Consider the following 13180-nt stretch of genomic DNA (forward strand, 5'->3'; position numbering starts at 1 on the left):
TATAGTTATCAAAATATAAATTATTGAATTCAAAGTGTTTAGGTAACAAAATATGTTTCTGCCAATTTCGAACTGGGGACCTTTCACGTGTGAGGCAAACATGAAATCACTACACTACAGATACTACATGAAAAATTTGCGACCATCATCCAATAAAAAATGATCTTTGACATTCAGTATGGCATGCTAAAATAAACTTTTTATCTGATTGTATTTTTATTGAGCATTTTACCCAAAAATTCATTGTTTTAAAATTCTAAAGCTAAAAGATTGTTTCTGCCCAGTTTTGAACTGGGGACCTTTCGCGTGTTAGGTGAACGTGATAACCACTACACTACAGAAACTGACTCTTGTGGGTTCCATCACTATCTAGTCTGGAAGTACAAATGACACATGCTTTTCTTAGAAATATAATTTGTTCTAAACTTTTTTCCTATTTTCTAATAATTTTGACGCTATTTTTCCACTTTGCATTTCAAGAGGACACATTCACTTATTATCAATTCTGATCATTGTATTTACTAAAAAAATCTTTTTTTAATGTATTTCTGACCAATTTTGAAGGGGGACCTTATGCATATTGGGTAAATGTGAATAACTCTACACTACAGGTACTTCATGAATGCAACAGCATCCAATATGCATGGTAGAAGGGAAATTGACTTTTGATATTCTGCAATATGATTTTTGCTTGCTTTTTCATTGAGCAATGCAACAGTAGATAGTTATCAAAATATAAATTATTGAATTCAAAGTGTTTAGGTATCAAAATATGTTTCTGCCCAGTTTTGAACTGAGGACCTTTCGCGTGTGAGGCGAAAGTGATAACCATTACACTACAGAAACTACATGGAAACAGCATCTCCCGCCATCCAATAAAAATTGATCTTTGACATACATTATGGCATTCTGAAATAAACTTTTTATATGATTGCATTTTTATTTGGCATTTCAACCAAAAATCCCTTGTTTTAAAATTCTAAAGATAACAGCACATTTCTGCCCAGTTTCGAACTGGGGACCTTTTGTGTTTTAGGCAAATGTGATAACCACTACAATACAGAAACTGACTTTTGAAGATCTCATCACTATGGAGTCGGGAAGTACCATTGGCAAACCGTTTTCTTAGAATTTTTTTTTCTAAACTTATTTTTCTATTTTCTAATAATTTCTATGCTATTTTTTCCACTTTGCATTTCAAGAGGACACATTCACTTATTAATAGTTCTGATCATTGTATTTAATAAAAAAATCTATTTTTAATGTATTTCTGACCAATTTTGAAGGGGAACCTTATGCATATTCGCTAAATGTGAATATTACTACACTACAGGTACTTCATGAATGCAACACCATCCAATATGCATGGTAGAAGGGAAATTGACATTTGATATTCTGCAATATGATTTTTTGCTTGCTTTTTCATTGAGCAATGCAACAGTATATATTTATCAAAATATAAATTATTGAATTCAAAGTGTTTAGGTAACAAAATATGTTTCTGCCAATTTCGAACTGGGGACCTTTCACGTGTGAGGCAAACATGAAATCACTACACTACAGATACTACATGAAAAATTTGCGACCATCATCCAATAAAAAATGATCTTTGACATTCAGTATGGCATGCTAAAATAAACTTTTTATCTGATTGTATTTTTATTGAGCATTTTACCCAAAAATTCATTGTTTTAAAATTCTACAGCTAAAAGATTGTTTCTGCCCAGTTTCGAACTGGGGACCTTTCGCGTGTTAGGCGAATGTGATAACCACTACACTACAGAAACTGACTCTCGTGGATCCCATCACTATCTAGTTTGGAAGTACAAATGACACATGCTTTTCTTAGAAATTTAATTTTTCTAAACTTTTTTCCTATTTTCTAATAATTTTGACGCTATTTTTCCACTTTGCATTTCAAGAGGACACATTCACTTATTATCAATTCTGATCATTGTATTTACTAAAAAAAAAATTTTAATGTATTTCTGACCAATTTTGAAGGGGGACCTTATGCATATTGGGTAAATGTGAATAACTCTACACTACAGGTACTTCATGAATGCAACACCATCCAATATGCATGGTAGAAGGGAAATTGACTTTTGATATTCTGCAATATGATTTTTTGCTTGCTTTTTCATTGAGCAATGCAACAGTATATAGTTATCAAAATATAAATTATTGAATTCAAAGTGTTTAGGTAACAAAATATGTTTCTGCCAATTTCGAACTGGGGACCTTTCACGTGTGAGGCAAACATGAAATCACCACACTACAGATACTACATGAAAAATTTGCGACCATCATCCAATAAAAAATGATCTTTGACATTCAGTATGGCATGTTAAAATAAACTTTTTATCTGATTGTATTTTTATTGAGCATTTTACCCAAAAATTCATTGTTTTAAAATTCTAAAGCTAAAAGATTGTTTCTGCCCAGTTTTGAACTGGGGACCTTTCGCGTGTTAGGCGAACATGATAACCACTACACTACAGAAACTGACTCTTGTGGGGCCCATCACTATCTAGTCTGGAAGTACAAATGACACATGCTTTTCTTAGAAATATAATTTTTTCTAAACTTTTTTTCCTATTTTCTAATAATTTTGACGCTATTTTTCCACTTTGCATTTCAAGAGGACACATTCACTTATTATCAATTCTGATCATTGTATTTACTAAAAAAAAATTTTTTGAATGTATTTCTGACCAATTTTGAAGGGGGACCTTATGCATATTGGGTAAATGTGAATAACTCTACACTACAGGTACTTCATGAATGCAACACCATCCAATATGCATGGTAGAAGGGAAATTGACTTTTGATATTCTGCAATATGATTTTTTGCTTGCTTTTTCATTGAGCAATGCAACAGTATATATTTATCAAAATATAAATTATTGAATTCAAAGTGTTTAGGTAACAAAATATGTTTCTGCCAATTTCGAACTGGGGACCTTTCACGTGTGAGGCAAACATGAAATCACCACACTACAGATACTACATGAAAAATTTGCGACCATCATCCAATAAAAAATGATCTTTGACATTCAGTATGGCATGCTAAAATAAACTTTTTATCTGATTGTATTTTTATTGAGCATTTTACCCAAAAATTCATTGTTTTAAAATTCTAAAGCTAAAAGATTGTTTCTGCCCAGTTTCGAACTGGGGAACTTTCGCGTGTTAGGCGAACATGATAACCACTACACTACAGAAACTGACTCTCGTGGATCCCATCACTATCTAGTCTGGAAGTACAAATGACACATGCTTTTCTTAGAAATGTAATTTTTCTAAACTGTTTTCCTATTTTCTAATAATTTTGACGCTATTTTTCCACTTTGCATTTCAAGAGGACACATTCACTTATTATCAATTCTGATCATTGTATTTAATAAAAAAAATTTTTTAATGTATTTCTGACCAATTTTGAAGGGGAACCTTATGCATATTGGGTAAATGTGAATAACTCTACACTACAGGTACTTCATGAATGCAACACCATCCAATATGCATGGTAGAAGGGAAATTGACTTTTGATATTCTGCAATATGATTTTTTGCTTGCTTTTTCATCGAGCAATGCAACAGTATATAGTTATCAAAATATAAATTATTGAATTCAAAGTGTTTAGGTAACAAAATATGTTTCTGCCAATTTCGAACTGGGGACCTTTCACGTGTGAGGCAAACATGAAATCACCACACTACAGATACTACATGAAAAATTTGCAACCATCATCCAATAAAAAATGATCTTTGACATTCAGTATGGCATGCTAAAATAAACTTTTTATCTGATTGTATTTTTATTGAGCATTTTACCCAAAAATTCATTGTTTTAAAATTCTAAAGCTAAAAGATTGTTTTTGCCCAGTTTTGAACTGGGGACCTTTAGCGTGTTAGGCGAACATGATAACCACTACACTACAGAAACTGACTCCTGTGGGTCCTATCACTATCTAGTCTGGAAGTACAAATGACACATGCTTTTCTTAGAAATATAATTTTTTCTAAACTTTTTTTCCTATTTTCTAATAATTTTGACGCTATTTTTCCACTTTGCATTTCAAGAGGACACATTCACTTATTATCAATTCTGATCATTGTATTTACTTAAAAAATTTTTTTTTAAAATGTATTTCTGACCAATTTTGAAGGGGGACCTTATGCATATTGGGTAAATGTGAATAACTCTACACTACAGGTACTTCATGAATGCAACACCATCCAATAATGCATGGTAGAAGGGAAATTGACTTTTGATATTCTGCAATATGATTTTTGCTTGCTTTTTCATTGAGCAATGCAACAGTAGATAGTTATCAAAATATAAATTATTGAATTCAAAGTGTTTAGGTAACAAAATATGTTTCTGCCCAGTTTCGAACTGGGGACCTTTCGCGTGTGAGGCGAACGTGATAACCACTACACTACAGAAACTACATGAAAACAGAATCTCCCGCCATCCAATAAAAAATGATCTTTGACATACATTATGGCATTCTGAAATAAACTTTTTATATGATTGCATTTTTATTTGGCATTTCAACCGAAAATCCCTTGATTTAAAATTCTAAAGATAACAGCATATTTCTGCCTAGTTTCGAACTGGGGACCTTTTGTGTTTTAGGCGAATGTGATAACCACTACAATACAGAAACTGACTTTTGAAGATCTCATCACTATGGAGTCGGGAAGTACCATTGGCAAACCGTTTTCTTAGAATTTTTTTTTCTAAACTTATTTTTCTATTTTCTAATAATTTCTATGCTATTTTTTCCACTTTGCATTTCAAGAGGACACATTCACTTATTAATAGTTCTGATCATTGTATTTAATAAAAAAATCTATTTTTAATGTATTTCTGACCAATTTTGAAGGGGAACCTTATGCATATTGGCTAAATGTGAATAATACTTCACTACAGGTACTTCATGAATGCAACACCATCCAATATGCATGGTAGAAGGGAAATTGACTTTTGATATTCTGCAATATGATTTTTTGCTTGCTTTTTCATTGAGCAATGCAACAGTATATAGTTATCAAAATATAAATTATTGAATTCAAAGTGTTTAGGTAACAAAATATGTTTCTGCCAATTTCGAACTGGGGACCTTTCACGCGTGAGGCAAACATGAAATCACTACACTACAGATACTACATGAAAAATTTGCGACCATCATCCAGTAAAAAATGATCTTTGACATTCAGTATGGCATGCTAAAATAAACTTTTTATCTGATTGTATTTTTATTGAGCATTTTACCCAAAAATTAATTGTTTTAAAATTCTACAGCTAAAAGATTGTTTCTGCCCAGTTTCGAACTGGGGATTTTTCACGTGTTAGGCGAACGTGATAACCACTACACTACAGAAACTGACTCGCGTGGTCCCATCACTATCTAGTCTGGAAGTACAAATGACACATGCTTTTCTTAGAAATATAATTTTTTCTAAACTTTTTTTTCCTATTTTCTAATAATTTTGACGCTATTTTTCCACTTTGCATTTCAAGAGGACACATTCACTTATTATCAATTCTGATCATTGTATTTAATAAAAAAATATTTTTTGAATGTATTTCTGACCAATTTTGAAGGGAGACCTTATGCATATTGGGTAAATGTGAATAACTCTACACTACAGGTACTTCATGAATGCAACACCATCCAATATGCATGGTAGAAGGGAAATTGACTTTTGATATTCTGCAATATGATTTTTGCTTGCTTTTTCATTGAGCAATGCAACAGTAGATAGTTATCAAAATATAAATTATTGAATTCAAAGTGTTTAGGTAACAAAATATGTTTCTGCCCAGTTTCGAACTGGGGACCTCTCGCGTGTGAGGCGAACGTGATAACCACTACACTACAGAAACTACAATGAAACAGCATATCCCGCCATCCAATAAAAAATGATCTTTGACATACATTATGGCATTCTGAAATAAACTTTTTATATGATTGCATTTTTATTTGGCATTTCAACCAAAAATCCCTTGTTTTAAAATTCTAAAGATAACAGCATATTTCTGCCCAGTTTCGAACTGGGGACCTTTTGTGTTTTAGGCGAATGTGATAACCACTACAATACAGAAACTGACTTTTGAAGATCTCATCACTATGGAGTCGGGAAGTACCATTGGCAAACCGTTTTCTTAGAATTTTTTTTTCTAAACTTATTTTTCTATTTTCTAATAATTTCTATGCTATTTTTTCCGCTTTGCATCTCAAGAAGACACATTCACTTATTAATAGTTCTGATCATTGTATTTAATAAAAAAATCTATTTTTAATGTATTTCTGACCAATTTTGAAGGGGAACCTTATGCATATTGGGTAAATGTGAATAACTCTACACTACAGGTACTTCATGAATGCAACACCATCCAATATGCATGGTAGAAGGGAAATTGACTTTTGATATTCTGCAATATGATTTTTTGCTTGCTTTTTCATTGAGCAATGCAACAGTATATAGTTATCAAAATATAAATTATTGAATTCAAAGTGTTTAGGTAACAAAATATGTTTCTGCCAATTTCGAACTGGGGACCTTTCACGTGTGAGGCAAACATGAAATCACTACACTACAGATACTACATGAAAAATTTGCGACCATCATCCAATAAAAAATGATCTTTGACATTCAGTATGGCATGCTAAAATAAACTTTTTATCTGATTGTATTTTTATTGAGCATTTTACCCAAAAATTCATTGTTTTAAAATTCTAAAGCTAAAAGATTGTTTTTGCGCAGTTTTGAACTGGGGACCTTTAGCGTGTTAGGCGAACGTGATAACCACTACACTACAGAAACTGACTCCTGTGGGTCCTATCACTATCTAGTCTGGAAGTACAAATGACACATGCTTTTCTTAGAAATATAATTTTTTCTAAACTTTTTTTCCTATTTTCTAATAATTTTGACGCTATTTTTCCACTTTGCATTTCAAGAGGACACATTCACTTATTATCAATTCTGATCATTGTATTTACTTAAAAAAATATTTTTTTAATGTATTTCTGACCAATTTTGAAGGGGGACCTTATGCATATTGGGTAAATGTGAATAACTCTACACTACAGGTACTTCATGAATGCAACACCATCCAATAATGCATGGTAGAAGGGAAATTGACTTTTGATATTCTGCAATATGATTTTTGCTTGCTTTTTCATTGAGCAATGCAACAGTAGATAGTTATCAAAATATAAATTATTGAATTCAAAGTGTTTAGGTAACAAAATATGTTTCTGCCCAGTTTCGAACTGGGGACCTTTCGCGTGTGAGGCGAACGTGATAACCACTACACTACAGAAACTACATGAAAACAGAATCTCCCGCCATCCAATAAAAAATGATCTTTGACATACATTATGGCATTCTGAAATAAACTTTTTATATGATTGCATTTTTATTTGGCATTTCAACCGAAAATCCCTTGATTTAAAATTCTAAAGATAACAGCATATTTCTGCCTAGTTTCGAACTGGGGACCTTTTGTGTTTTAGGCGAATGTGATAACCACTACAATACAGAAACTGACTTTTGAAGATCTCATCACTATGGAGTCGGGAAGTACCATTGGCAAACCGTTTTCTTAGAAAAAAATTTTCTAAACTTATTTTTCTATTTTCTAATAATTTCTATGCTATTTTTTCCACTTTGCATTTCAAGAGGACACATTCACTTATTAATAGTTCTGATCATTGTATTTAATAAAAAAATCTATTTTTAATGTATTTCTGACCAATTTTGAAGGGGAACCTTATGCATATTGGCTAAATGTGAATAATACTTCACTACAGGTACTTCATGAATGCAACACCATCCAATATGCATGGTAGAAGGGAAATTGACTTTTGATATTCTGCAATATGATTTTTTGCTTGCTTTTTCATTGAGCAATGCAACAGTATATAGTTATCAAAATATAAATTATTGAATTCAAAGTGTTTAGGTAACAAAATATGTTTCTGCCAATTTCGAACTGGGGACCTTTCACGCGTGAGGCAAACATGAAATCACTACACTACAGATACTACGTGAAAAATTTGCGACCATCATCCAGTAAAAAATGATCTTTGACATTCAGTATGGCATGCTAAAATAAACTTTTTATCTGATTGTATTTTTATTGAGCATTTTACCCAAAAATTAATTGTTTTAAAATTCTACAGCTAAAAGATTGTTTCTGCCCAGTTTCGAACTGGGGACCTTTCGCGTGTTAGGCGAACGAGATAACCACTACACTACAGAAACTGACTCTCGTGCATTTCATCACTATCTAGTCTGGATGTACACATGACACATGCTTTTCTTAGAAATATAATTTTTTCTAAACTTTTTTTCCTATTTTCTAATAATTTTGACGCTATTTTTCCACTTTGCATTTCAAGAGGACACATTCACTTATTATCAATTCTGATCATTGTATTTACAAAAAAATTTTTTTTTAATGTATTTCTGACCAATTTTGAAGGGGGACCTTATGCATATTGGATAAATGTGAATAACTCTACACTACAGGTACTTCATGAATGCAACACCATCCAATATGCATGGTAGAATTGAAACTGACTTTTGATATTCTGCAATATGATTTTTTGCTTGCTTTTTCATTGAGCAATGCAACAGTAGATAGTTATCAAAATATAAATTATTGAATTCAAAGTGTTTAGGTAACAAAATATGTTTCTGCCAATTTCGAACTGGGGACCTTTCACGTGTGAGGCAAACATGAAATCACTACACTACAGATACTACATGAAAAATTTGAGACCATCATCCAATAAAAAATGATCTTTGACATTCAGTATGGCATGCTAAAATAAACTTTTTATCTGATTGTATTTTTATTGAGCATTTTACCCAAAAATTAATTGTTTTAAAATTCTTAAGCTAAAAGATTGTTTCTGCCCAGTTTCGAACTGGGGATCTTTCACGTGTTAGGCGAACGTGATAACCACTACACTACAGAAACTGACTCGCGTGGTCTCATCACTATCTAGTCTGGAAGTACAAATGACACATGCTTTTCTTAGAAATATAATTTTTTCTAAACTTTTTTTCCTATTTTCTAATAATTTTGACGCTATTTTTCCACTTTGCATTTCAAGAGGACACATTCACTTATTATCAATTCTGATCATTGTATTTACTAAAAAAAATTTTTTTAATGTATTTCTGACCAATTTTGAAGGGGGACCTTATGCATATTGGATAAATGTGAATAACTCTACACTACAGGTACTTCATGAATGCAACACCATCCAATATGCATGGTAGAATTGAAACTGACTTTTGATATTCTGCAATATGATTTTTTGCTTGCTTTTTCATTGAGCAATGCAACAGTAGATAGTTATCAAAATATAAATTATTGAATTCAAAGTGTTTAGGTAACAAAATATGTTTCTGCCCAGTTTCGAACTGGGGACCTTTCGCGTGTGAGACGAACGTGATAACCACTACACTACAGAAACTACAATAAAACAGCATCTCCCGCCATCCAATAAAAAATGATCTTTGACATACATTATGGCATTCTGAAATAAACTTTTTATATGATTGCATTTTTATTTGGCATTTCAACCAAAAATCCCTTGATTTAAAATTCTAAAGATAACAGCATATTTCTGCCCAGTTTCGAACTGGGGACCTTTTGTGTTTTAGGCGAATGTGATAACCACTACAATACAGAAACTGACTTTTGAAGATCTCATCACTATGGAGTCGGGAAGTACCATTGGCAAACCGTTTTCTTAGAATTTTTTTTTCTAAACTTATTTTTCTATTTTCTAATAATTTCTATGCTATTTTTTCCACTTTGCATTTCAAGAGGACACATTCACTTATTAATAGTTCTGATCATTGTATTTAATAAAAAAATCTATTTTTAATGTATTTCTGACCAATTTTGAAGGGGAACCTTATGCATATTGGCTAAATGTGAATAATACTACACTACAGGTACTTCATGAATGCAACACCATCCAATATGCATGGTAGAAGGGAAATTGACTTTTGATATTCTGCAATATGATTTTTTGCTTGCTTTTTCATTGAGCAATGCAACAGTATATAGTTATCAAAATATAAATTATTGAATTCAAAGTGTTTAGGTAACAAAATATGTTTCTGCCAATTTCGAACTGGGGACCTTTCACGTGTGAGGCAAACATGAAATCACTACACTACAGATACTACATGAAAAATTTGCGACCATCATCCAATAAAAAATGATCTTTGACATTCAGTATGGCATGCTAAAATAAACTTTTTATCTGATTGTATTTTTATTGAGCATTTTACCCAAAAATTCATTGTTTTAAAATTCTAAAGCTAAAAGATTGTTTCTGCCCAGTTTCGAACTGGGGACCTTTCGCGTGTTAGGCGAACGTGATAACCACTACACTACAGAAACTGACTCTTGTGGATTCCATCACTATCTAGTCTGGAAGTACAAATGACACATGCTTTTGTTAGAAAAATAATTTTTTCTAAACTTTTTTCCTATTTTCTAATAATTTTGACGCTATTTTTCCACTTTGCATTTCAAGAGGACACATTCACTTATTATCAATTCTGATCATTGTATTTACTAAAAAAAAAATGTTTTAATGTATTTCTGACCAATTTTGAAGGGGGACCTTATGCATATTGGATAAATGTGAATAACTCTACACTACAGGTACTTCATGAATGCAACACCATCCAATATGCATGGTAGAATGGAAATTTACTTTTGATATTCTGCAATATGATTTTTGCTTGCTTTTTCATTGAGCAATGCAACAGTAGATAGTTATCAAAATATAAATTATTGAATTCAAAGTGTTTAGGTAACAAAATATGTTTCTGCCCAGTTTCAAACTGGGGACCTTTCGCGTGTGAGGCGAACGTGATAACCACTACACTACAGAAACTACATGAAAACAGAATCTCCCGCCATCCAATAAAAAATGATCTTTGACATACATTACGGCATTCTGAAATAAACTTTTTATATGATTGCATTTTTATTTGGCATTTCAACCGAAAATCCCTTGATTTAAAATTCTAAAGATAACAGCATATTTCTGCCTAGTTTCGAACTGGGGACCTTTTGTGTTTTAGGCGAATGTGATTACCACTACAATACAGAAACTGACTTTTGAAGATCTCATCACTATGGAGTCGGGAAGTACCATTGGCAAACCGTTTTCTTAGAATTTTTTTTTCTAAATTTATTTTTCTATTTTCTAATAATTTCTATGCTATTTTTTCCACTTTGCATTTCAAGAGGACACATTCACTTATTAATAGTTCTGATCATTGTATTTAATAAAAAAATCTATTTTTAATGTATTTCTGACCAATTTTGAAGGGGAACCTTATGCATATTGGCTAAATGTGAATAATACTACACTACAGGTACTTCATGAATGCAACACCATCCAATATGCATGGTAGAAGGGAAATTGACTTTTGATATTCTGCAATATGATTTTTTGCTTGCTTTTTCATTGAGCAATGCAACAGTATATAGTTATCAAAATATAAATTATTGAATTCAAAGTGTTTAGGTAACAAAATATGTTTCTGCCAATTTCGAACTGGGGAACTTTCACGCGTGAGGCAAACATGAAATCACTACACTACAGATACTACATGAAAAATTTGCGACCATCATCCAATAAAAAATGATCTTTGACATTCAGTATGGCATGCTAAAATAAACTTTTTATCTGATTGTATTTTTATTGAGCATTTTACCCAAAAATTCATTGTTTTAAAATTCTAAAGCTAAAAGACTGTTTCTGCCCAGTTTCGAACTGGGGACCTTTCGCGTGTTAGGTGAACGTGATAACCACTACACTACAGAAACTGACTCTCGTGAATCCCATCACTATCTAGTCTGGAAGTACAAATGACACATGCTTTTCTTAGAAATATAATTTTTTCTAAACTTTTTTTCCTATTTTCTAATAATTTTGATGCTATTTTTCCACTTTGCATTTCAAGAGGACACATTCACTTATTATCAATTCTGATCATTGTATTTACTAAAAAATTTTTTTTTAATGTATTTCTGACCAATTTTGAAGGGGGACCTTATGCATATTGGATAAATGTGAATAACTCTACACTACAGGTACTTCATGAATGCAACACCATCCAATATGCATGGTAGAATTGAAATTGACTTTTGATATTCTGCAATATGATTTTTTGCTTGCTTTTTCATTGAGCAATGCAACAGTAGATAGTTATCAAAATATAAATTATTGAATTCAAAGTGTTTAGGTAACAAAATATGTTTCTGCCAATTTCGAACTGGGGACCTTTCACGTGTGAGGCAAACATGAAATCACTACACTACAGATACTACATGAAAAATTTGAGACCATCATCCAATAAAAAATGATCTTTGACATTCAGTATGGCATGCTAAAATAAACTTTTTATCTGATTGTATTTTTATTGAGCATTTAACCCAAAAATTAATTGTTTTAAAATTCTAAAGCTAAAAGATTGTTTCTGCCCAGTTTCGAACTGGGGAGTTTTCACGTGTTAGGCGAACGTGATAACCACTACACTACAGAAACTGACTCACGTGGTCCCATCACTATCTAGTCTGGAAGTACAAATGACACATGCTTTTCTTAGAAATATAATTTTTTCTAAACTTTTTTTCCTATTTTCTAATAATTTTGACGCTATTTTTCCACTTTGCATTTCAAGAGGACACATTCACTTATTATCAATTCTGATCATTGTATTTACTAAAAAAAATTTTTTTGAATGTATTTCTGACCAATTTTGAAGGGGGACCTTATGCATATTGGGTAAATGTGAATAACTCTACACTACAGGTACTTCATGAATGCAACACCATCCAATATGCTTGGTAGAAGGGAAATTGACTTTTGATATTCTGCAATATGATTTTTGCTTGCTTTTTCATTGAGCAATGCAACAGTAGATAGTTATCAAAATATAAATTATTGAATTCAAAGTGTTTAGGTAACAAAATATGTTTCTGCCCAGTTTCGAACTGGGGACCTTTCGCGTGTGAGGCGAACGTGATAACCACTACACTACAGAAACTACAATGAAACAGCGTCTCCCGCCATCCAATAAAAAATTATCTTTGACATACATTATGACATTCTGAA

General features: G+C 31.9%; 18 non-coding genes across 18 annotated transcripts; all 18 read right to left on the bottom strand.

Moving 5' to 3' along the window:
• Positions 1 to 271: 271 nt before the first annotated feature.
• On the bottom strand, positions 272 to 344 carry TRNAV-AAC (transfer RNA valine (anticodon AAC)). The gene has a single exon. It is a non-coding gene; the product is annotated as a tRNA-Val (tRNA).
• Positions 345 to 773: 429 nt separating this feature from the next.
• On the bottom strand, positions 774 to 846 carry TRNAV-CAC (transfer RNA valine (anticodon CAC)). Its single transcript has one exon. It is a non-coding gene; the product is annotated as a tRNA-Val (tRNA).
• An 868-nt stretch (positions 847 to 1714) lies between these two features.
• TRNAV-AAC (transfer RNA valine (anticodon AAC)) lies at positions 1715 to 1787 on the bottom strand. The gene has a single exon. It is a non-coding gene; the product is annotated as a tRNA-Val (tRNA).
• A 645-nt stretch (positions 1788 to 2432) lies between these two features.
• TRNAV-AAC (transfer RNA valine (anticodon AAC)) lies at positions 2433 to 2505 on the bottom strand. Its single transcript has one exon. It is a non-coding gene; the product is annotated as a tRNA-Val (tRNA).
• A 649-nt stretch (positions 2506 to 3154) lies between these two features.
• Positions 3155 to 3227, bottom strand: TRNAV-AAC (transfer RNA valine (anticodon AAC)). Its single transcript has one exon. It is a non-coding gene; the product is annotated as a tRNA-Val (tRNA).
• Positions 3228 to 3872: 645 nt separating this feature from the next.
• TRNAV-AAC (transfer RNA valine (anticodon AAC)) lies at positions 3873 to 3945 on the bottom strand. The gene has a single exon. It is a non-coding gene; the product is annotated as a tRNA-Val (tRNA).
• A 433-nt stretch (positions 3946 to 4378) lies between these two features.
• Positions 4379 to 4451, bottom strand: TRNAV-CAC (transfer RNA valine (anticodon CAC)). The gene has a single exon. It is a non-coding gene; the product is annotated as a tRNA-Val (tRNA).
• Positions 4452 to 5319: 868 nt separating this feature from the next.
• On the bottom strand, positions 5320 to 5392 carry TRNAV-AAC (transfer RNA valine (anticodon AAC)). The gene has a single exon. It is a non-coding gene; the product is annotated as a tRNA-Val (tRNA).
• A 430-nt stretch (positions 5393 to 5822) lies between these two features.
• On the bottom strand, positions 5823 to 5895 carry TRNAV-CAC (transfer RNA valine (anticodon CAC)). Its single transcript has one exon. It is a non-coding gene; the product is annotated as a tRNA-Val (tRNA).
• Positions 5896 to 7268: 1373 nt separating this feature from the next.
• TRNAV-CAC (transfer RNA valine (anticodon CAC)) lies at positions 7269 to 7341 on the bottom strand. The gene has a single exon. It is a non-coding gene; the product is annotated as a tRNA-Val (tRNA).
• Positions 7342 to 8209: 868 nt separating this feature from the next.
• Positions 8210 to 8282, bottom strand: TRNAV-AAC (transfer RNA valine (anticodon AAC)). Its single transcript has one exon. It is a non-coding gene; the product is annotated as a tRNA-Val (tRNA).
• A 648-nt stretch (positions 8283 to 8930) lies between these two features.
• Positions 8931 to 9003, bottom strand: TRNAV-AAC (transfer RNA valine (anticodon AAC)). Its single transcript has one exon. It is a non-coding gene; the product is annotated as a tRNA-Val (tRNA).
• Positions 9004 to 9432: 429 nt separating this feature from the next.
• Positions 9433 to 9505, bottom strand: TRNAV-CAC (transfer RNA valine (anticodon CAC)). Its single transcript has one exon. It is a non-coding gene; the product is annotated as a tRNA-Val (tRNA).
• Positions 9506 to 10373: 868 nt separating this feature from the next.
• Positions 10374 to 10446, bottom strand: TRNAV-AAC (transfer RNA valine (anticodon AAC)). Its single transcript has one exon. It is a non-coding gene; the product is annotated as a tRNA-Val (tRNA).
• A 429-nt stretch (positions 10447 to 10875) lies between these two features.
• On the bottom strand, positions 10876 to 10948 carry TRNAV-CAC (transfer RNA valine (anticodon CAC)). Its single transcript has one exon. It is a non-coding gene; the product is annotated as a tRNA-Val (tRNA).
• Positions 10949 to 11816: 868 nt separating this feature from the next.
• TRNAV-AAC (transfer RNA valine (anticodon AAC)) lies at positions 11817 to 11889 on the bottom strand. The gene has a single exon. It is a non-coding gene; the product is annotated as a tRNA-Val (tRNA).
• Positions 11890 to 12537: 648 nt separating this feature from the next.
• Positions 12538 to 12610, bottom strand: TRNAV-AAC (transfer RNA valine (anticodon AAC)). Its single transcript has one exon. It is a non-coding gene; the product is annotated as a tRNA-Val (tRNA).
• A 429-nt stretch (positions 12611 to 13039) lies between these two features.
• TRNAV-CAC (transfer RNA valine (anticodon CAC)) lies at positions 13040 to 13112 on the bottom strand. Its single transcript has one exon. It is a non-coding gene; the product is annotated as a tRNA-Val (tRNA).
• Positions 13113 to 13180: the final 68 nt, after the last annotated feature.

This window comes from Pseudophryne corroboree, chromosome 4, assembly GCF_028390025.1.
Source record: "Pseudophryne corroboree isolate aPseCor3 chromosome 4, aPseCor3.hap2, whole genome shotgun sequence".
Taxonomy (NCBI): Eukaryota; Metazoa; Chordata; class Amphibia; order Anura; family Myobatrachidae; genus Pseudophryne; species Pseudophryne corroboree.